We start from the raw sequence: 24,784 nt of genomic DNA on the forward strand, positions 1-24,784 counted from the left end.
TGCAGAGTTTCACTTCTCAAACCCCAGCCACATCATCAGTCGACAAAAACAGACACCCACAGTGTGCACTGAAGCAAGGAAAAGACTCATTTCCAAATTTGCTTTCAACTTCAAAATTCTGTTTTGGTGCCAGAATTTGGGATTACTCCGAGTATTACAGAACAGCGACTAATGCTGCTGTAATCTGGTTAAAGTCTTTGCTCAGAGACGTCATGTAAAGGTCCAGACAGTCCTCCCATGGCTTGGCCTACATTCCGATGTATGTTCGAATGCACATTGTATAATGTCTCCTTTAGTATCCAGTATCTATGACTCTTTCAGATTAGTGGGAAAATGTCAGGATAAATATTGGACTTACTCTGTTTTTTTGGGATCCCGGTTCATGATTTGTGACCTGTCCTTGCCAGTCCTGTTGGAAGTAAGAAGCATGCAGATTTCCTACCTCCTTCGCATGAACACAGGTAGGAATGTGTATCTGTCTCCCTGCAGGCTGCCTCTACCCTCTGCAGGGGGCTGAGCAGTGTTGTACTTACAACAGGTGATGCAGCCAGACACATGGTCTAAAAGCAGACTGCTCTTCTTAATAGGAAGCTGCACTGCAAAGTACCGCTGCAGTTTAAAATACGGGAAGACCAGGGCAGAGAGAAGATTGCAGTGTGAGAATGTGGAACTGTGCGTATTACGGTTAGAGGTGAATGCAAGGAGAGATGCCATGCTTCTGCAGCAGGGCCTGGAGACCGTCAAGTCCATTCCTCAGAAGGTAGCGGGATCAAGTGGTCAGAGAGGTCATTTCCTACTGCCTGACCCCAAAACTCCTGGCCGCAGTGCCACAGAAAGTCTAATGGTCTCATGCAGATGATCAAATCCGTGAACACATCCTCAGATGATATCACCACCCACGCGCCAGCACTCAGGACTCTTTTTTTATTCATTCATAGGATGTGGGTATCGCATTTGTTGCCCATCCCTAGTTCCCAAGGGCAGTTGAGAGTCAACCGCGTAGCTGTGGCTCTGGAGTCACGAGTAGGCCAGACCAGGTAAGGGCGGCAGATTTCCTTCCCTAAAGGACATTCGTGAACCAGATCAGTTTTTCCGATAATCAGCAATGGTTTCACGGTCATCAATAGATTCTTAATTCCAGATATTGTTTTTTATTGAATTCAAGTTCAACCATTTGCCATGGCAGGATTCAGACCCAGGTTCCCAGAACATTAACTGAGTTTCTGGATTAATAGTCTAGTGATAATACCATGAGGCCATCACTGCTGCAAATGTTCAAATACTCTACCTCATACATACTGATTAACTAATGCTACCATCTCTCACTGCCTGCACATGCAGTCAGCTATTCAGCTATGATAAGCGCATTACAAAATCACTGGAATTCTGCTCTTTCCTTTGCAAGGAAAGGTGGCAGGCAATAGAAGAAAGCAGAGCAGAACTCGTGGGGGTTAAGGACCACTGCACCTCCTTAGCCCTATGGAGTAGATCATTCCCAGTATCGAGGGACAGAGCCTGCATCATCCGGTGTCCTTGAAAATACGCAGGATGGTGAGATAGACAAAGCAGGAGGAAGCCATTTGGCCCTTCGAACCTGCTCCGCCATTCATCACGATCATGGCTGATCATCCAACTCAATAGTCTAATCCTGCTTTCTCCCCATAACTGTTGATGCCATTGTTCCACCTTTACGTCCTTTCTCAACTCCCAGCTCACTTTCATCCTGAGATGTGGTCCAGTAAACAAGCTGCTGATAGTGGGACCATGAACCTCTTGCTTCCCATTCCATTCTCACTCTAGCCTGCTCTTTCTGATTTTTCACTTTCCTACATCTAAGGCCTATCTCCTGACCAAATACAGAAACCCAAGGAAGGTGAGAGGAATACCGCACCACTGACCAAGAGGCTCTGTCGCTGGTGCTGTGTATCTATTAGAGGCTGGTATAAAGTGGGGATCACTGTATGGTGAGTCAGAGGGGTGAATCATAGAATAGAATCCCAACAGTGCAGAAGAGGTCATTCAGCCCATAGATTCTACACCGACTCTCTGACAGAGTATCTTACTCAGGCCCTCTCCCCCAACTATCCTCATAACCCCACACATTTACCACGTCTAATTTATCTAATCTACACATCTTGGAACACTAAGAGGCAATTTAGCATGGCCAATCCACCTAACCTGCACATGTTTAGACTGGGAGGAAACCGGAGCACCTGACGGAAATCTATGCAGTAACAGAGAGAATGTGCAAACTCTGCACAGATAATGACCCAAGGTTGGAATTGAACCTGGGCCCCTGGAGCTGTGAGATAGCAGTGCTAACCACTGTGCCACAGCGCTGTCCCAAGAATAAACGGCTCGTCTGGGATCTGAACCCGGATCTTTCACAAACTTTAATTGTAACACCCAACGCGAGAATCATAACCTTAGACCAACGGACCATTGAAGAATGGGATGCAACAAGGCCAGGGATGAAGGATGGCTTATTTGCTGGCTCAACAGTGGATGAGGTCAGAGGTGAGTCCTGCTGCAGAGGAAGTATGTAGAAGAATTCTGAAGAAGATGCACAGTGAAGCTGGGCGTACCGGCTAGCCTGCCAGACAGTCTCCTGTCTCAGTCAAGTAACATGGAAGGTCCAGTTGTAACCTGGCAGAGGCCATTGTGCCTCTGTACCTCTGCTCCATCATTCTACACACTACACACAGTGGCAGTTCAACCACATCCACCATTAGAGTTGCAGTCTCTGCCTCCCTGAATGATTCAGCCAACCCAGTACAGGAACACATAATGCTCCAAAAGACAGTCCTGGTGCTTCCAGACACTGTGTAGCAGCAGAAGGTTTTCAGAATGAATTTCCCTGCATGTTGAGTGCCTAGCCCTTTAAATAACAGAGTTCACCTCACCTCTCAGAGCGAGACCTTTGCAGAGGCACACAAATTTATTCAATGGATCATCCTCCGCTAAAGGTAAGCCCAGTGTCATATCAGTTGGTCAGGCTGACGGATGTCAGGATAAGACCAAGACGGTTGCTTCCGGTTCATGAGGACAAAGCCCATTCAAGCTTGTTTCTCAATGGGACACAGTGTGTGGAGCAGACCATCAGACTTTATTATTTAGACTTTCAGAATGTTTTCGACAAGGACTCACGTAACAGACTACTATATAAAGTTAAAGCTCTTGGGATTGCAGGTGATGTATTGAGATGGATAGAAAGCAAACAGTTAGCAAATAAGAAGCAAAGAGTTGGCATAAATGGGTCTTTTTCTGATTGACAGTCAGTGTCTAGTGGGGTTCTGCAGGGATCTGTGCTGGGACACCAATTGTTCAAATGATATATTAATGATTTGGAAGAGGGAACTAAATGTATTATCTCCAAATTTGCAAATGATACAAAGTTGGGTGGGAGGGTGAGGAGGATGTGGAGATGTTTCAGCATGATTTGGACGGGCTGAATGTGTGGGCATCTGCATGGCAGATGCAGTATAATGTGGATAAATGTGAGGTTACCACATTGGTAGCAATAATAGGAAGACAGATTATCACTTGAATGGATGTGTATTGAGAAAGAGGTGGGTACTCAGTGAGACCTTGGTGTCCTCGTGGATCAATCACTGAAAGTAAACGCACAGGTACGACAAGCAGTAAAGAAGGCAAATAGTATGTTGGTCTTCATAGTGAAAGGACTTGAGTATAGGGATAGGAATGTTTTGCTGCGCCTATAGAAGGCATTGGTCCATCCACACCTGGAATATTATGTGTAGTTTTGGTGCTCTTATCTGAGAAAGGATATATAGAGGGAGTGCAGCGAAGGTTTACCAGTCTGATCCCCGGGATGGCAGGTCTGTCATATGAGGAGAGACAAAGTCAATTAGAATTATATTCACTGGAGTTTAGAAGAATATGAGGGGATTAACAGGGTTAGACACAATAGATTCAGAAAGAAAGTTCCCAATGGTGGGGGTGTCCATAACCAGGGGTTATAGTTTGAGGATAAGGGGTAAACCTTTTAGAACTGAGGTGAGGAGAAATTTCTCCTTCCAGAGGGTGGTGAATGTGTGGAATTCACTACCATAGAATTTGTTGTGGCCAAAATGTCTAATTTCATGAAGAAATTAGATATAACTCTTGGGGCTAAAAGGATTAGGGATATGGGGGGAAAGGGGGGTGGTCAGGATATTGAATTTGATGATCAGCCATGATCAAGATGAATGGTGGAGCAAGTCTGAAGGGCCAAATGGCTACTCTTGCTTCTAGTTTCTATGTTTCTATGCATGTAAGATTCATCCCCCACATCAGCGCTCAGTCCTCTCATGTCTGCTAGCATTCTCTAGTGTTGAGGATGCCGTCAGCTGAAAACATGTTGGGAGTCTGTCCACCTCAGTAAGAGGAGAAACACACTGAGACCCCTGACCTTGGAGGGGCTCACAGTGTTCCCAGATCTCCCTGTTCACTGGCAGGAGTCAGACAGATGAGAGGAGCACCACTCTGTCCTCACTGCAAGTCACCATCATTCTCTTACAGTTTTAGTGCTCTGTCCATGAATGTGGCCACCCCCCTGATGACCTCCCACAGGTACCACATTAGTGAGAGGATGCCAGATCCCTTGGTGGGAAAGGTCTTCACAAACTAGTTGTGGACACATGAGAGCGTCCATAGCCCTGGCTCCCCATTTGGACCCTGGCCATCGATCAAGATCCTTCTTCTGCCTTCTCCAGGTCTGCACACACCACCCTCCTCGATCTCTTCCACATCCAAGGGAAAGTGGGGCTCCTCCATCACCTCCTAGTCCAGTGATGCAATTGGATTACATCAGCAAACAGACGAAAACAAGGAAAATGAGAATAACCTAGCTTGTGACTACAGTCTAAAAAAGCATAATGTGAGCCAATGTCAATACCAAGGAAAGAGGGGCACATGGGCACAGCACATGCCCATCTTGCCCCCTGGAAGTCCAAGATGGGATGGTCCATGCCCGTCAGGACCTGCACTAATTAGTGCCAGCTGGACTTCCCGCTGGGAGGGGAAGAGGGCCAGGACCATACCTCAAGGTCAGAACATTGGGCCTCAAACTTGGTAATCATAGAATCTTACAGTGTAGAAGTAGGCCATTTGGCCCATTGCATCTGCACCGAGCACAATCCCACCTAGGCCATATCCCCATAACCTCATGCCTTTACCCAACTAGTCCCCCTGACAGTAAAGAGCAATTTAGCATGGCTAATCCACCTAACCTGCACATTTTTGGATGCCAAGAGGCAATTAAACTTGGCCAATCCATTTAACCTGCACATCTTTGGACTGTGGGAGGAAACTGGAGCACCCGGAGGAAACTCATGCAGACATGGGGAGAATGTGTAAATTCCAAACAGACAGTGACCCAAGCTGGGAATTGAACCAGGTCCCTGGCGTTGTGAGGCAGCAATGCTAACCACTGTGCCACTTTCAGTATTTGTCAGCTTCTCACTTGCTTGGATGGAGAACTTGATTAGGGTGGTGGGGCGGGCCGGGAGATTCACAAGGGGCTTGAAACCTGGTAAGAATCCCATTTAGACCCTCACATCCGATTTCAGGGGCCATTTCAAATGCCACATGCAGCCAGCGACCCCCCCAGTAAATCGTCCCAAAGGTTTAAACTCACTAATATTCCTTGGAGAAAAATGCAGTGAAAATATCCAATGTAGTCAAAGGTGTTTCATAGAACATAGAACATAGAACACTACAGCAAAAACTGGCCCTTCGGCCCACAAGTTGCGCCGATCATATCCATACATACCAGGCCCATCTATAACTCTCAATCCCATTAAATCCCATGTACTCATCCAGAAGTCTCTTAATAGACCCCAACGAGTTCGCCTCCACCACCACCAATGGCAGCCGATTCCACTCACTCACCACCCTCTGAGTGGAAAACTTACTCCTGACATCTCCTCTGTACTTGCTTCCCAGCACCGTAAACCTGCATCCTCTCGTAGTGACCATTTTAGCCCTGGGAAATAGCCTCTGAGAATCCACCCTATCTATACCTCTACCTATACCTTTCGTTGTTTGACAAGTTAGGGTCTGGAGTCGACAAGTTAACTCCAGCCCCTATTCATGGCCATTTCTCTCCAGCTGCTCCAATTTACAACTGTTGTTATAACAACAGTGATGCAGTTGGATTACGTCAGCAAACAGACTAAGAAAATGAAAATAACCTAGCCTGGGCTGCGATTGCGGTTTAAAAAGGGATAATGTGAGCAGATGTGGAGGCCAAGAAAAGAATATGAGCGTATTTGAAATTACACAATTACTGAGGGCTAGTCATGCTGTCAGGCTAACGATTAATAATATGGTTTACGATATGTGATACTCTTTTATTTTAGCTGCAGGCAACATTAGTGTCACAAATATATGAAGAGCATATACAATGTCCTCCAGACCCTGATGTGATGTAAGAAATGAATGTTACAATCCAGGAAGGCTACATTGCAAATTAGATGTATTAGGAAGCTAAAGTGAGCATTCTTTCTCACCCTAAGGCTAGATAACTGGCATATCAGATTAGATCTCTGACCTTTCTAACTGGACCAGTTTATGTGGAGCTGAATAACTCAATTACTGATTTCTGGAAAGTGTCCAAAGCCGACTGGGCAACTAATACTGAAAAGTACATTTCTGGATTTACAGAATAAATGTGCGTTTCCTGGCACGACTGATGTCAGATCCATTAAAATCCAAATTTAAAGGTGGAAAATGACACGTCACAGATGTCTCACACGTATAGTTTAAACAACTGACACATACAGACAGCTTCAAGTTTTTAGGTGTCCAGATCACCAGCAACCTGTCCTGGTCCCTCCCTGCCGACGCTATAGTTAAGAAAGCCCACCAATGCCTCTAATTTCTCAGGAGGCTAAGAAAATTCGACATGTCCACTAATACTCTCACCACTTTTTACAGGTGTACCATAGAAAGTATCCTTTCCGGTTGTATCACAGCTTGGTATGGCGCCTGGTCCGACCAAGACCGCAAGAAACTACAAAGGATTGTGAACGTAGCCCAATCCATCACACAAACCAGCCTCCCATCCATTGACTCCATCTACACTTCCTGCTGCCTTGGAAAAGTAGCCAGCATAATCAAGGATCCCACGCACTCTGGACATACTTTCTTCCACCTTCTTCTGTCAGGAAAAAGATACAAAAGTCTGAGGTCACGTAAAACCGAGTCAAGATCAGCTTCTTCCCTGCTGCCATCAGACTTTTGAATCGACCTATCTTATGTTAAGCTGATCTTTCTTTACACCCTAGCTGTGACAGTAACACGATATTTTGCACTCTCTCCTTTCCTTCTCCCCTGTATACTCTATGAACAGTCTGTTTTGTCTGTAGAGCATGCAACAAACAATGCATTTCACTGTATCCTAATACACATGACAATAATAAGTCAACTCAAATCAGTGAAACAAACCATTGTTGAGCTACAGCTAAAAATGTGGACAGAGCAAGTTAAAAGCTTGATGTGTTGTCCCAAAACGTGTAGGTTACAGGGATAGGATGGGTGGTTGGACCTAGATAAGTTGCTCTTTCGGATAGCCAGTCTGGACTGAATGGGGTGAATGGCCTCCTTCTGCACAATAGGGATTCTATGATTCTTTGAAAAACCCTAACTCTAACACTAAGAGCCCCAAGAAATTGGTCAATAAAAAATAACTTTAAAACTTACATTATTTTTGCATTGCCAACCATTTTAAAATGATAGCAATTGGATTAATATCTAACCCTAAAGTGAAATATTGCTGGAAATCTGAAATAGAAACAAAGAATGCTGGAGATACTCAGAAAGTCAGGCAGCATTTATGGATCGAGGAACCAAGTTAGTGTTTCACGCTGATGACTTTCAGTTAGCGATGTAACAGGTTTAAGCAAGGATTGATAATCAGGTATTGTTTGGAAATGTGGTCTGCTCATGGTCAACTCCTTATTGTTTAAGTATGTCCAAGGGGTAAATAATTTCATTGTCTTCCATGGATTCTCTTAGGATGTCCCTTTAGTTGGCATGGAAACAGGCACCAAGGCGACAGGCAGACTTTCGAAGCTTAATGGCCAATGAAATACCTCCAAACTACCTGGAGGTATTTGTTCTTTGTTCTACAGGGTGGTGTGCAGTTGAGAGGGTGCCCCAACATGAAGCCACTTTTTAAAACAAACAATTTAAAAATATTTACAGACAGAGCACAACTGGGAAGCGGATAGGAAATCCTCTGCAGGGCTGCAGGCAGAGACAGCCTGTGGGCCTGCCTGGGATGGGATACTGGCATCCCAGCCTGCCACTGTGTGCCCGCCTCCAGGCAGTTAAATGTCTACCAGATTGAAAAACTAAAGGCTGACAAGAACATCTCAGTTGCTCTCCATTCCTTCCCCTGAACAAGGTTTTTAGTGGGGCCCACTGGCTTCCTACATACGACCAAGAGACCATAAGACATCGGAGCAGAATTAGGCCACTCAGCCCATCAAGTTTGCTCCACCATTCAATCATGGCTGATATTTTTCTCATCCCCATTTGCCTGCCTTTTCCCCACACCCCCTGATCCCCTTATTAATCAATAACATATCTATCTCTGGCTTAAAGACACTCAATGACCTGGCCTCCACAGCCTTCTGCGGCAAAGAGTTCCACAGATTCACCACTCTCTGGCTGAAGAAATTTCTCCTTACCTCTGTTTCAAAAGATCGTCCCTTTAGCCTGAGATTGTGCCCCCTGGTTCCAGTTTTTCCTATTGGTGGAAACATCCTCTACATGTCCACTCAATCCAGGCCTCACAGTATCCTTCCAAACTTCAATGAATTCAGACCCAGAGTCCTCAGCCATTACTGATAAGACAGGCTCTTCATTCTAGGGATTATTCTTGTGATCTTCCTCTGGACCCTTTCCAAGGCCAGCACATCCAAAGCTGCTCACAATATTCCAAGTGGGGTCTGACCAGAGCCTTATCCAGCCTCAGAAGTACATCCCTGCCCTTGTATTCTAGCTTATCGACATGAATGCTGACATTGCATTTGCCTTCCTAACTGCCGACTGAACCTGCACGTTAACCTTAAGAGAATCTTGAACAATGACTCCCAAGTCCTTTTGTGTTTCTGATTTCCTAAGCATTTTCCTATTTAGAAAATAGCCTATGTCTCCATTCCTCCTTCCAAAGTGCATAGCCTCACACTTTTCCACATTGTATTCCATCTGCCACTTCTACGTCCACTCTGCTAACCTGTCCAAGCCCTTCTACAATCCCCCTACTTCTTCAATACTACTTGCTCCTCTACATATCTTTGTATCATCTGCATACTTAGCAATAGTGCCTTCAGTTCCTTCCTTCCTCCAAATCGTTAATGTATATTGAGAAAAGTTGTGGTTCCAGCACTGACCCCTGAGACACACTGCTAGTTACCAGCTGCCATCTTGAAAAAGACCCCTTTATCCCCACTCTCTGCCTTCTGTCAGTCAGCCAATCCTCTATCCATGCCAGGATCTTAACCTTAACACCATAGACACGTAACTTATTTAAGTCTCCTATGTGATACTTTGTCAAAGGCCTGCCGGAAATCTAAATAAATTACGTCTACTGGTTCTCCTTTATCTAACTTCCTTGTTGCCTTCTGCAAGAACTGTAACTGATTTGTCAGACATGACCTCCCCTTGACAAAGCCATGCTGACTCAGTCCTACTTTATCACGTACTTCCAAGTACTCTGCGATCGTATCTTTAATAATAGACTCTAAAATCTTGCCAATGACTGAAATCAGGCTAATCAGCCTATAATTTTCCGTCTGCTGCCTCCCTCCCTTCTTAAAACAGTGCTGTTACATTAGCTACTTTCCAGTCCTCTGGTATCCTCCCTGCTTCCATTGATTCCTGAAAGATTACCAACAATGCCTCCACAATTTCCTCAGCTAATTCTTTTAGAACGCTGGCGTACCTCATGGTCTTGCCAGACCTCAGGCCCTTAGCTGATGAACCTGAATTGTGGCAGTCCACAAGGTGTTAAACCAAGGGTCTTTATAAACCACATCTAATTCATTCCTTATCAGATATTCAGACACCCAAACAGGCACCCTGCTACTTCACTCCTTTGACAAGAGTGTCTGAAGTTCATTGAACAACCTTCACTGTCACCATCAATATCATCAACAAAGACACCAAAGCTGAGAGCTTACCGTTTCATGCAGCTAGATGCCACACTCTGCATTAGGCATGAACCATTGGAGAGAGTCAAAGTGTGTTATTTATGCAACGAACTGTGACCTCAAAATGTTGTGTATATTTTGGGTGGCATGGTGGCACAGTGGTTAGCACTGGTGTCTTACAGTGCCAGGGACCTGGGTTCAAGTCTCAGCTTGGGTCGGTGTGTGCGTTGAGTTTGCACATTCTCCCCGTATCTGTGTGGGTTTCCTCCCAGTCTCTGGTTTCCTCCCACAGTCAAAAAGGTGTGCTGGTTAGGTGCTTTGGCCATGATAAATTCTCCTTCAGTGTACCCAAACAGGAATGTGGCGACCAGAGGATTTTCACATTAACTTCATTGCAGTGTTGATGTAAGCCTACTTGTGACACCAATAAATAAATTTAAAAGGTGTCATAAAGTTCTATGTAATTACAGAATCTGTTACATTCTATTGTCACGTTTTCATTACCCTTCTGTGTTGACTGTTGCCATTATAAATTCCTATTTAAATTATAAATGGTTACACTGAAAACAACTTATTGACTCAAATTTGTAATACTGCAATTGCACATTCTCACCAGTGGTGGTGCTGTCATGCTATTTTCCTTAGCCAGCCTAGTCAGTATGGTTTACGCCTCACTACTGCTCATGAATGTCCAATCTGGGTTCTGCAAGAATAATTCATACTATCCACAGGATGCATTGCAGCAAGTTACCATTGCTTCTTTGGTAGCACCACCTCAACTCATGCTTCTACTAATCAGAAGAACAAAGTGCATGGGGATATCATTGAACCCATGTTTCCATCCAAGCCATACACCATCCTGACTTGTATGTACATCACTGTTTCCTCACTGTTGCTATGTTCAAATCCTGGAGCTCCTTAATGAATAGCGATGCAGGCATACCATCATTACATGGATGACAGGGGTTCAAGACAATGGCCAACCACTACCTTCTCAATGGCAAATAATTATGGGCAGTAATTTTTTACCAGTCATGCCCATAATTTTAAAATGAGTAAAATATAAGTAAATAAATAAAAATACTCAACTGGAGTGTGGTGCATTTAATTCTGGGCATCACACTTCAGGAAGAATGTGAAAGCATAGACAGATTTCCCCTTGATGCCCACGGACTAGAAGCCACACATGCTTTGGTGTCAAGGATACTCATTCTCAACTCACCTCGTAAATTCAGCTCTTTTGCCTTTTTCTGGGCTAAGGCTGAAATGAGGACTGCAGCTGAAAAGCCCTGGCAGAGTCCAGGCTGGGCATCGGCGACAGGTTAATGCTTTGTTACGGGCTGTTTGATATCAGTACTCTCAATGAGAACTTTCATCACTTCCTCAGGATTAAGAGTAATCAGATTGGATTGGATTTGTCTTGCTTTCTGTGGAAAGGGTATACTTGGATAATTTTCCGTAGTGTTATGTAGATGCCAGTGTTGTAGCTGTAGTGGAACATCTCGGTTAGATGCAGGCGAGTTCTCAGACACAAGTGCTACTATTGCTGGGATGTTGTCAAGGTCCATACCTTTTGCTATATCCAGTGCCTTTGGCCATTTCGTGATATCACATGACAGGTACGATGGGGGTTGCCTAGTCATTCTTGTAACTGGTTCTAACACACCAGTCTTAATAAGTCACATTAATTCTTCTTCAATCTTGGGATGAATTACATATGGCACTGCTCTTGCTTTGAGACATTTTGGTTGATTATTAGGCTTCATCTTGAGTTTCATTTGAAATTCCTTCATTGAGCCACCTGTCTCTTTGAATACACTCTTATATTTATATAAGTGGTGCTGTTGGTCAGTTTTGACATTGGCCCATCTGTTGACAGCACTCCAAGTAAGCTTTATTTTCTGCAGCTGTGATCCCCCAAATAGAGCTGGAAAATTATCACGGACCACATGGAGAGGCAACCCTTCTCTTTGTCCACTCAACCCTACATTGACCACGATGTAAGCTTTCAACAGCATGATCTCCTCTAGGTGTGACCTTAGAATCACATCAACTGGTTGTAAAGGAATATGTTTCAGCTTTTGTTAGAATGTAGTCTTAGGAATTAAAGATTCAACAGCACCATAATCAATCTCATCCAAATAGGTTGTCCACTTAACTTCAAAATCACCCAGGATCTATGTGATTCACCATTTAAGTATAAAGTGTTCAGCTGGAGCTCTTTACCATATTTCTGGACATTCTCTTCTTCCATGTTGTAATTCTTTTCTTCTACATTGTCAATTCTTTGTATTAAATTCTTCTTCTTCGAGGTACCCAGATTCTTCTTCTGAATATTCTTCTTAGGGGAAGCTGGTCTAGTCTAACAAGTTTTTGCCACACTTCTTGCATTTACTTTTCTTACTCCAGCATTCACTCACTAAATGGTCCATTTTGGTACATCTGTGACATGCTTGCTGCTGTTTTGACTACTTATGGGCAGTTCCCAGCTTTTGCATCTTCACTCCTGCACCAAACTGTGAAGACCCTTTCGTGGTCAGTTCCATTGACACTGTGATTTATACTGCTGCCTTTAAAATCAAAGCAATCTTCTTTGGAAAGTCTCATGCTGGGAGACCGCAATCCAGACAATCGCAACGAAACTCACAATGCTGTGCCAGACTTTTTAAGGTTGCCACAAACTGAGCAATGCTTTTGGCTTCCACTTGATTCCTTTGGTGGAACCTGAACCATTCCATGATGATTAGTGGCTCTGGAAAGTAATGCTCTTCAAGGATCTTTGTCAAGTCATCTTGAGTTTTGGTTTTTGGCTCTGGAGCAAATTGAAGGCTTGACTTCCTGTTGTGCGCAGAAAAGCTGGTACAAGCAACTCATTTTCAATTTGATTTGCTTGTATGAATTATTAAAAACACTCTGCGTAGGAACTCCACGATTCATTTTCTTTATTAAAAGGATACATAGATCCTTTTCCCTCTGGAGACTGCTGACTTATTATATTTCTTTTCAAATGGCCCCAGCTGTATAGCAAAGCATTCCTTTTTAAATATGTAATATACTGTCTGGAATCTCGCCCTTCTCTGATCAGAAAAACCCCCTCTATTAAAACCACACAGCAAGCTTTTTTCCTGACTTGGTCGTCCTGCTCAGCACTTTAATCCTTAAGGCTGATGTTGCTTCTTCTCCCTGATTTCTAACGTTCAAAGTGCGAGTGACCACGATGTTTTTCCTTTCACTTAACCGAGGATCTTTTCTGCATGTCCTCAACGAAACAAAATCCTGGCCCAATGCCAATTTTCTTTTTGTAATGTCATAACTATGTTCGGGGTTGTGGGTTTTAAACTGAAAGGAAAAATGCGGTTTGCAAATGTAGGCGGCGATTCTCCAATTCCGCCCCACTTATTTTTTGGCGGCTTGGGCCCGGAGATTCACGCACGTGCCGATTTGCGGGATTCGTGTATGTGTTCCCGACACACACGCATCGCTCAGCGATGGAAATCCAGCGCAGTCAGAACCATACAGGAAACTGATGGCACCAGCAGATAAGTACCTTAAATCTTATATTAATGTCATTTAAATGTGATTACAAATTCACTCTGGCGGGGTTTAGAGAAGCCCCCCACTTTCGGGGAACTGGCAGGAGACCCTGCTGGAGTGAAGGGAGGCAATCGCCCCCCCCCCTCACCCCCAGGGGTTCAGGCAGCAAGGAGTGGTATCCCTGGACATGGGCACCCCAGCAGTGACAGCATATGCCTCCTGGCACTGCCCAAGGGGCAAAGAGCCCATGCGCAGCGGGCACCTTGGTACTGTCCACCAGGCATGGGCAGTGCCAAGGGGTGGGGCCTATGGGGTGCAGTGCCAAGGGGCAGGGCCTAGGGGGCGGTCGGTGAGGGTGAGGGGACCCGCTGCCACTCTGCAGACAAGATTGGTCGGTGCTCGAGGGAGGCCAGCGATCGGAGCAGTTTGGGGATTGGATGGTCTGCCAGGTGGGAATCTGTCTCCAGGGATGGGGTCTGCCTCCTGAGGAGGATGGGGGCTGGGAGGATTGTCACTGCTGAGGGTTGAGGGGGCTGGAGATTGGGCATTCCGGGATGAGAAAGGGATTGGGGCAGACCCAGTAATGGTCATGGGAGAGCAATCAGGCTGTGGGGGGTTAGGGGGGCTACTGGGGGACAGCACTGCAGAGGTCCCGGGTTGGCAGCGATCAAGCTGGCCAGCAAACTGCAGTCTGACAATTTGGGGGCACTGCGCATGCACAGAGGCCCAGAAGTGTCAGATACCAGAATGAATATGTCTTGTCCCCAACCCCCAAAGCTTTTAATAATATTCATGATTGTAATCTCTGAATTGTATAGAGCATAGGGGGTACCAGTCCAAACTCCCACTGAAAAACAATTGTGATTTACATCAGTTTTGCCATGAATTCAGCAATTAGAACTCTTTGGGGAACATCACCTTGATAGATTCAAACTAACAATGCCTTTGAAACACCTAATTACATTACCATCACATCATGTGATCATCTGAAAGCAATCATGCAACTACTTAAATATATAACAAGATTTGACAGGGTGTCCAAATCAGGCTGTGCCAAAAGATGACCTGGTCCTTCCTTAGAACCTACCACTAACCGAACCAAATAGGGAAAGCAGTTGTGAAGCAGATACTGAATAAACCTCAGAACACTGCATTGACTCCATTTGAGACAACCATAGACCATGTACAACCCAAGCCAAAGACACCAGAAGTTGCCTCAAGCACCAAACACCAGTCAACTGAGCTTCGCCAACAACCACATGCAGAATGGCTGCTTCTGAAAGTCCATTAATCATTGTGATCACTGTTTGTTCATTTTATATTACTATTTGTGTCAGGTGCCTTTGATTTAAAGGGGGAGGGAAATGTTATGTATTCACATCCTTGCTGCGAAACAGGGACACTTTAAGAGTCTGATCACATGATGTCATCAGAGATGATATGAGGTGGCCTGTTACATAGCAGCGGCCTGTCGTGCTAACATCTTCTAAATCAAGCTGTTTGTTTGAACCTCTGTGGCCTGTAGATTTAATTTTAAAACCACCGCAATTGACAGCTTTACTTTTTTTGTGATCTCTTTCGTCAATGGCTCAATTATTTTTGCGCAAAATGAAGAAGCCCGAACAATTTATAGCTAAATGTTTGCAAGGGTAACAGCACAATTCCAGATCATTCTGTTATGTAGAGGTATATGAACTAATTAATTGATTTAACTTGCATTTTATTTTCATTCACAAGCTGTCACTGCATTTATTAATCACTTCAGTTGTCCCATTGTGGCCATTTGATGTAATGGCCTCTACAAAGCCATTAAAACTCAATTGAAAATGTCTGATTTATAGCCACATGCAGATCATTGAAAGAGGCGGCACAGTTGTACAGTGTAATCCTGCTGCCTCACTGCGCCAGGGATCTGGGTTCAATTCTGGCCGCGGGTCACTGACTGTGTGGAGTTTGCACACTCTCCCCATGTCTGTGTGGGTTTCCTCCAGGTGCTCCAGCTTCCTCCCACAGTCCAAAGATGTGCAGGTTAGGTGGATTGGCCATGCTAAATTGCCCCTTAGTGTCAGGGTGATTAGCAGGGTAAATAAGTGGGGTTACAGGCATAGGGCCTAGGCAGGATTGTGATGGGTGTAGACTCAGTGGCCCAAATGGCCTCCTTCTGCACTGTAGGGATTTTATCTGATTCTGTGATCTAAATGGCTGAGACAAAACAGCAAATTTAGGCTGCTTCCAAATATCACAGTGAGTTTCTAACCCCATACATGAGGCAGACATTCTAGCTGTGACATAAACATGTTTAATGCTTACCTGAAATATGTAAATGCTCTGGGCTCTGGGATACAGAGTGTTCAGTTCAATTTGTCTGGCAAATCACTGAGACAGGCCAGCTATAATCCAGCATAATATTTCTTGATTATTTGCCTCTATCCGCTCCAGGTCTCTGACATTGAGCTTAGTGTTGGGGACATTCACCAAGGGTCCTGGCAATGGAAATCAGCTGGGGAGTTTAAATTTTCCAAATAATTTTGTGATAACATCCCCACCCCCCACTCCACCCCCCCCCCCCCCCAGGATTTGCATGGGGAATCACTGATTGACCTCCCTGTAACTCTTGTAGAATATGAGCTTCCTGGGGAGTGGTGATTAACTAAATTCATTTATTAGTGTCACAAGTAGGCTTACATTAACACCTCAATGAAGTCACAGTGAAAATCCGCTAGTCGCCACACTCTAGCGCCTGTTCAGGTACGCTGAGAGAAAATTTAGCATGGCCAATACACCTAACCAGCATGTCTTTCAGATGGTGGGAGGAAACCCTGGAGGAAACCCACGCAGACACGGGAAGAATGTGCAGTCTCCACACAGACAGTGACCCGAGCTGGGAATTGAACCCAGGTCCCTGGCGTTGTGAGGCAGCAGTACTAACCACTGTGCCACCGTGCCACCCACTAACCAAGTGGAACTCGTATATTGAGCTCTATAATAAACCAAGTCCTTGAGTGGGTCCTTGAAAGCATTGCCCTGGTTGGGATCTGTTTGTGGTGACCACAGGCTTGTGGTGACCACAGGCTTGTGGTTTTGCTTTATTTTGTGCAATAAAGCTCTGTTTCTTTACAGCTGGTTCCTGAAGTTATTGTAAATTTCAGAACACGTTAGTGCTTAAGGATTTCCCCGGGTCCCTGATGTGCACCTTCCAACTGAAGTCCCAATTTCGATGGTACAGATACTGTGTAATTTGTGCCAGTTTCTCTGCTGTGGACAGGACTGTGTGAGTGATCAATAGGCTTCACCATTTTAAAAATGTCATCAGAAAAATCCAAACCTTTGTTTGTTTATTCTCTATTAGCCGACTTTGTATTCAGCTGCATTTTTTTCTTATACCATTCATACAATTTTTTTTGCCAAGCTTCACTCAGAGGGCGGTGAGTGAATGGAATTGGCTGCCATCGGATGTGGTGGAGGCAAACATGTTGAGGTCTTTTAAGAGACTTCTGGATGAGTACATGGGATTTAATGGGATTGAGGGTTATAGATAGGCCTGGTAGGTAGGGTTTGATCGGTGCCAAAGGGCCTGTTTGTGCTGTAGTGTTCTATGTTCTATGTTCTATGTTCTATCTTACTGAGTGCCTTCTAAGATTCTGTGGGCACTACATTTAAAGCATTTCATTTATCTATCCAAGTGGTTGCGTCTTCAAAAAATTCAATTAATTATGGCTGCATTTCATTAAGTGCAAGAATCTCCAAATGCCTAATAAGTTAATCTCAAATTATCGCAGGGATTAGAAACATTATTCCAAATGTATTAGAATGTTTTAAAAACATGTATAAGAAAAAGTATATTTGAATCCAAGAGAAAGGAAATATCTGTTTTCAGCCAAACAATCTAAATTGATCAAGTACTTGACTATATCCTGCTCTGTGTGACTGCATCAGTCAAAACCCATTGTGAATCAGAATTAACTTATTAAGCAATGGCAAAGTAGACATTGTGCAGTTCTGTGAATCTGTTATTCAAAATGTGTTGTTCCTGAAGAATGACATAGCAGCCATTACCGAAAAAACTTTAAAATAATGTGTGAAATTACTAGACTATCATGTCTCATTAAGCAGGCAGATACGCCAGAACTGCTAGGCTAAGTAGGGAGTGGCATGGTGGCTCAATGGTTAGCACTGCTGCCTCACAGCGCCAGGCACCTGGGTTTGATTCCCAGCTCAGGCTGCTATCTGTGTGGAGTTTGCACATTCTCTCCGTGTCTGTGTGGATATGCTCTGGTTTCCTCCCACAGTCCAAAGAAGTGTGGGTTAGATGGTTTGGCTAGGCTATATTGTCCCTTAGCATCAGGGGACTAGCTAGGGTAAATATGTAGGGTTACGGGGATAGGGCATGTGGGGAATGTGGTCAGTGCAGACTCAATGGGCTGAATGGCTTCTTTCTGCACTGTAGAGATTCAATGAATTATGAGGAGAGATGTTTTAAAAATACCCGATGGCCTACAGTTTGAAATAGATGAAAAAAACACTGATTTTGATGCTATCAAGAGCTAACCGCAGCAATTTTATGTTGGAGACTTGAATGAACACCACATATTTGACAATTGAGACGAAGATCCAGATGAAACAATAAAGTCATATGTATTAAGTCTCCACGCCTTAGCCAAAATTTGTAACTAAAGGGTTCTAGCAGAAAAAGTCTAGTTATTTGCACATAGGAAAATGACATTAGCAGGAGGCTTTTACAATGCTAAAAAATGACATTGAAAATTTGCCTGGCCTTACACAGAGCTAATTAATCAACAAGATAATTAAAAGTAATTAGTGGCCAGAAGGAAGTGAGATGTTTAGCTAGTGAAAGTAAGAAATGACTGCAGCCCAAAACCAATTACTTTCCCAAGCTGATAAAATAAACTATAATCTGCTACCAGACTCTGAATGAAGCAGTTAAAGGTCAGAAGTTTGATAGACATAGAGAACGGCACCATTTATTCACCAAACGTTCAAAGGTCAGGAACAAAGGTAAACAGGCAACATGCAGTTGACCAGGGGTTCACAGAGTTATAGAACCCCTACGGTGCAGAAGGAGGCCATTTGGCCCATCGAGTCTGCACCGACCCTAATCCCACCCAGTCCCTATCCCTGTCACCCCATGTATTTACCTTGCTAATCCCCCCAACACTAAATGGCAATTTAGCATGGCCAATGAACTTTACCCGCACATCTTTGGAACGTAGGAGGAAACTGGAGCACCCGGAGGAAACCCACGCAGACACGAGGAGGATGCACAAACTCTACAGAGACAGTGACTCAAGCTGGGTCAGCCCTGGCACTGTGATGCAGCAGTGGTAATCACTGTGATTCTATGAAATTATCTAAACTATTTTTGCCCACTGTCACAACACCTCATAACACCCACTACCACCGCCACCCCACCTCCACACCAACGCCCATCTTTTGAAGAGATAGTGGGAGGGTGAAATTAGCCTGTCAGTGGAGCAGACCACACTATAGTGAATGGACATTTGATTTAACCGTCCCTTGATATTCTTTTCCATGGATATCAATGTGGTGCGGCATAAAACTGCCTGCTGATTTATTATTCTCTGTCCACAGAGATCCAGCCCCCACACACCTGCAGTTTTGCATTCAGTACAAGGATTTTATTTTAAATAATATGACATACCGCTTAAGATAGAAAGCAATATTATTTGCACAGTTCCAGTATACAACAGAATAAATTTGAACAGAAAAGAACATTCGACAGCTCGCCCTTGAGCTATTTAAGCCTGTTTGCAATTAAAGCATTTGCTGAATATCCAATTATATTCAAATTGTTTCTCTACTTGCTTTTTTTCTCACATATTGGGACAAAGTAAACAAAATCTTTGGGACATCCCAAGGAGCATCTTTTGAATTGAGAAAATTATCATAAGAAGTGGCTTTAAAATCGTCTCTTAACAATTAACAGCCAGCACCATCAGTCAGATCCTTTTTTAAGTTCACAATGGTCTTGACTTTTGCTCCAAGAACCTCTGGAACTTGAGCCTGGGCAAAATCCTTCCATTTGACTCTCTTTCAGGAGACTGCCCGCTGAAATCTGTTCAAAGACGACACAACAGCTTCAAAATTAGATCCTTACCTTCAAAGAATCAGAATTATTTTTATAATCCATAATGAGGGGAATTCTCCATTCTCGTTCGTGGCAGAACCCCCTGCGAGTGAGAACGGAGAATTTGGCATTTCAGCCAAAACTCCATTCACTCTCAGCAGCACCGGAGATTCCTAGCCCCGAATACAGACACAAGATTTTGGACAATGGGTGGAATCTTCCGCTCCTGACAGCCGCAGGCTTCGTGGCGAGCTGGGCTGTAAAATTTGGCAAAAGTCAGTTTCCTGCTGGCGTGAAAATCGATTGGAAATCGGTTCTCCTGACCTAAATGACGAGTTAGTGGCAGGTTGTATTCCCGCTGATCGATGTGGAGAGAATCACATCTGTATGTATTTCCACATCAAAAATACTAACTAAAAACCCAACTCACCAGAGTCAGGTTCTTCCCCCTGCCAGCAGATGATTAGAACAGCCTGATCTATGAGTGCCATGCAACTGGCAAACTCCAATTCACCAGCAACTTTGAGGTTTGTGGACACAACTCTCACCTACCTTTAACATTGGTGCTGCCATAACTCGCTGCTTCTCAGGTTCAGCACCAAGGGAAAGAGGCAGAGGCATGACCGGGCTGTGGTGACAGGAGCACAAGAGAGAAGTGTGGGGGGAGTCAGAGGAATGACTGGTTGTGGCGGTTAGCAGGATGTTAAAGTTACAGAGAGAAGTAGTGTCAGCCCTGTGACTGAGTTCACATTGCTGGGACAGATTCAAAACACTGTCCTAGCCAGGGCTGTGCAGACATGCTGATTTTGTTTTATTCATTCATGGAACATGGGTATCGATGGCTGGCCAGCATTTATTCCCCATCTCCAGCTGCCCTTGGAGGGCAGTTGACAGACATCCACATACTTGTGGCTCTGGAGTCACATGTAGGCCAGACCAGGTAAGGGTGGCAGATTTCCTTCTCTAAAGGGGACAATTGATGAACCAGATGGTTTTTTTTCCTGACAATTGGCAATGGCTTCATGGTCATCAGTAGATTCTTAATTCTAGTTTTTTTTTAAATTGAATTCAAATTTCCCAATCTGCCGTGGCAGGATTCGAACCCAGGTCCCCAGAATAGTAGCTGAGTTTCTGGATTAATAATCTAGCAATAATACCACTGAGTCATCGCCCCCTGTTGATTGGTGCACTTGGCTTGACCCCAGTTATGGGAGTAGAAAGATCTCTCTGGCCATACACAGCATGGTGCGCAGGGCCTGGTCAGTTGTTTAAAGACATTGGAGCTTGGGCGGGGGTGCGGGGGTGGGGATAGGGGGCGGCGTTCGGAGGTTTCATGCAGCACATACAGAATTCCTGAAAACCAAGGTGCATGGAAAAGGTCATGCAAGGTAAATGTATGGGGTTACTGGGATAGGGTAGGGAGTGGGCCTGGGTAAGATGGTCTGTTGGAGAGGCGATGCAAACCTGATGAGCTGAATGGTCTCCTTCTGCATTGTAAGGATTCTCTGATATTCTATGATATAAAGCAGAAGCTTCCTTTCAGGAGAACTGTGTTTCCAGTTGGGAATAGCTATGATCTTAGTTCTTCATCAGCTGTTCTTCTACAGTGTACACTGATTACCTGGGCAATATCCAAGCTTGGGCGAGCAAGCAGTAAGTAACATTCATGTCACACAAGTGCCATATAATGACTATCTCCAATAAGAGAGTATCTAACCATTGCTCTTTGACATTCAGTGGCATTACCAAAACAGAATTCCCTACTATCAACATTACCATTGACCAGAAACCAAACTTGACTAGCCATATAAATACTGTGGCTACAAGAGCAGGCCACAGGCTATGGATCCCGAGCCTTTCCACCATGTACAAGGCACAAGTCAGGAGTGTGATGGAATACTCTTCCCTTACCTCAATGAGCGCAGCTCCAACAACACTCAAGAAGCTGACACCATCCAGGACAAAACAGCTTGTTTGATTGTCAGCTCATCCACAAAGATTCACTCTCTCCACCATTGCTGCAGAGTAGAAGCAGTGTTTAATATCTACAAGGTGCACTGAAAGAGCTCACCAAAACCTCCTTAGACAACACCTTCAAAGTCCAGGACTATGGAGCATCTAGGTTGGACAGGGCAGCTGACTCATGGGGACACCATCACTGGATGTATCCCCCAAACCACTCACCATCCTGACTTGAAAATATATCACCATTCCCTTCCAGATCAAAATCCTGGACCTACCTCCCTAACAGCACAGAAGATGGCCTGCAGTGGTTCAAGAAAGCAATTAGAAGTGGGAAATAAATGCTGGCCTAGCCAACAACACCTACATCCATTAAACAAAAATGTTAGAAGAATTTGCCATGTTAACAAGGCTTTGTTTATTGTTGTTGCTTCTGGTGTCTAAGTTGATGCTGGGTAGCCTGTGTGGTTTTGTTCCTTCTAGACTTTTTAACTATTGCGATATGACTGACTGACTTGCTCGGCCATTTCAGAGGGCATTTAAGAGTCAACCACAATGCTGTAGGTCTGGAGTCACATGCAGGCCAGATCAGGTAAAGACAACAGATTTCCTTCCCTAAATGATATTAATAAACCAGAATGCATTTTACCGATAATCATAGTACCCTAGGTCCAACAATCTTCAGCTGCTTCATCAATGACCTTCCCTTTGTCATAGGGTCAAAAGTGGGGATGTTTGCCAATGATTGCACAATGTTCAGCACCTTCCGTGACCTCTCAGGTACTGAAGCAGTCCATGTTCAACTGTAGCAGGATCTGGACATATTTAGGCTTGGGTGACAAGTGGTAAGTAACATTTGCACCACACAAATGCCAGGTAATAACCATCACTCATAAGAGACATGCCAACCACCGCCCCTTGACATTCAATGGTGTAACCATCACTCAATCTTGCACTGTCAACATCCTTGGGGTTACCATTGATCAGAAACTCAACTGGACTCACCACATAAACACAGCGGCTACAAGAGCAGGTCAGACATTAGGAAAACTGTGATGAGTAACTCACCTCCTGACTCCCAAAGCCTATCGACCACCTGCAAGGCACAAGTCAGGACTGTGATGGAATACTCCTCACTTGCCTGGATGGATGCAATTCCAATAATACTCAACAAATTTAACCCCATCCAGGGCAAAGCAATCCGCTTGATTGGCACACATCTACAAACATCCACTCCCTCCACCACCGATGCTCAGTAACAGCAGTGTGTACTATCTACAAGATGCACTACAGCAATTTGCCAAAGATCCTTAGACAGCACCTTCCAAACCCAGTAGGACTTCCATCTAGAAGGGCAAGGGCAACAGATACATGGGAACACCACAACCTGCAAGTTACCCTACAAGCCACTCACTGTCCTGACTTGGAAATATATCACCATTCCTTCACAGTTGGGTTAAAATCCTGGAGTACCCTCTCCAACTGCATTGTGGGTCAACCCACAGAACATGGACTACAGCAATTCAAGATACAGCTCACCACCACCTTATCAAGGCCAACTCAGGATGGGCAATAAATGCTGGCCAACCAGTGATTCCCATATCCCACAAATGAGTTTTAAAAAACTGACTAAGCTGAGATTCAGTGATAAAACATGGAACTGAGGAACATGAGGCTCACACTTAAGAAGCTGATGGGGGGAGGGAGGTCATCTGTGCCTCTTGAATGAATATGGAACTTTGAAAAGCTATTCAGCACCTGAGACTTTGACGGATAGTGGCAGAATACATTTATAAAGCTGTAAAGTATGTGCAATGATTAAAAACCCTTGCAAGCATTCTGCATTCATAATTTCTTAATTTTCCTAACTCTACCACTATGGCCAGAATTTTACCTTCCCACTCGCTATGGAAATCAGAGCAGGAGAGGGGCACAGACTGTGGGAAGGTTCATTAACCTCAGGTGGGGTTTCAGGATGAGCAAGGCCATAAAATTGTGCCCCATGTTTTGGTGCAACCCTGTCTTCTGCAGCAGGGGTAGAGGCTGATCTGATAGTAACTTCAAATTTGCATTGCTCTTACCCTCAGTAACCTATCACCCTTCTTGCTTACCAATAATCTATCCACCTCTGCATTAAACATACTCAAAGCTTCTGCTTCCGCCATCTTTCCAAGAAGAGAGTTCCTGAGACTCACAATCGTCTGAGAGGAAAAAAAGTCTCACCTCTGTTTTAAATGGACAACCCCTTAATTTTTAAACAGTGACCCCTAGTTCTAGATTTTCCCACAAGAGGAAACATCTTCTCCACGTGCAGCTTGTCAAGACCCCTAAGGGTCTTATATATTTCAGTCAAGTCACTCGCCTCTTATTCTTCTAACCCTAAGTAGTCTCACAACACCAGGTTAAAGTCCATCAGGTTTATTTGGTAGGACAAGCTTTTGGAGCACTGCTCCTTCCTCAGGTGAGTGCCTAGACCCTATGGCACTCACCTGAGGAAATAGTGGAGCTCCAAAAGCTCGTGCCACCAAATAAACCTGTTGTTTTTTAACTTGGTGTTGTGAGCCTACTTATTGTTCCTATTTACAATCCAACACCAGCAACTCCACACCTTCTAAACTCTAGTGGATATAAGCCCATCCTATTTAATCTTTCCTCATAAGCCAACCCATCCATTCCAGGTATTAATCTGGTAAATCTATTCTGAACTGCTTGCAATGCATATGCATCCTTCTTTAAATAAGGTGACCAATATTATGCACAGTTCTCCAAAAGTGGTCTCACCTGTGCCTTGTACAACTGAAATATATAACCTTCCTGCTTTTGTATTCAATTCCTTTTGCAATAAATGATAACATTCTATTAGCTTTCCTAATTATTTGCTGTACCTAGAGACTAACCTTCTATGATTTATGCACTAGGACACCCAGATATGCAAAGCACCATCTATAACTCTGCGCTCTCAGGATATGAGAAAAGAGATCAGAGTAATCCTGACTGGGTTGAAGCTTCTTCAACTGAAATG

General features: G+C 44.3%; 1 long non-coding RNA gene across 1 annotated transcript; it reads left to right on the forward strand.

Annotated features, from left to right (window-relative positions):
- The first annotated feature begins 334 nt into the window (after positions 1–334).
- On the forward strand, positions 335–24,784 carry LOC145350613 (uncharacterized). Its single transcript, XR_013888234.1, has 3 exons — positions 335–461; positions 939–1,037; positions 24,681–24,784. It is a non-coding gene; the product is annotated as an uncharacterized LOC145350613 (long non-coding RNA).

Source organism: Carcharhinus amblyrhynchos, chromosome 12, assembly GCF_965287045.1.
Source record: "Carcharhinus amblyrhynchos chromosome 12, sCarAmb.v2.hapA, whole genome shotgun sequence".
Taxonomy (NCBI): domain Eukaryota; kingdom Metazoa; phylum Chordata; class Chondrichthyes; order Carcharhiniformes; family Carcharhinidae; genus Carcharhinus; species Carcharhinus amblyrhynchos.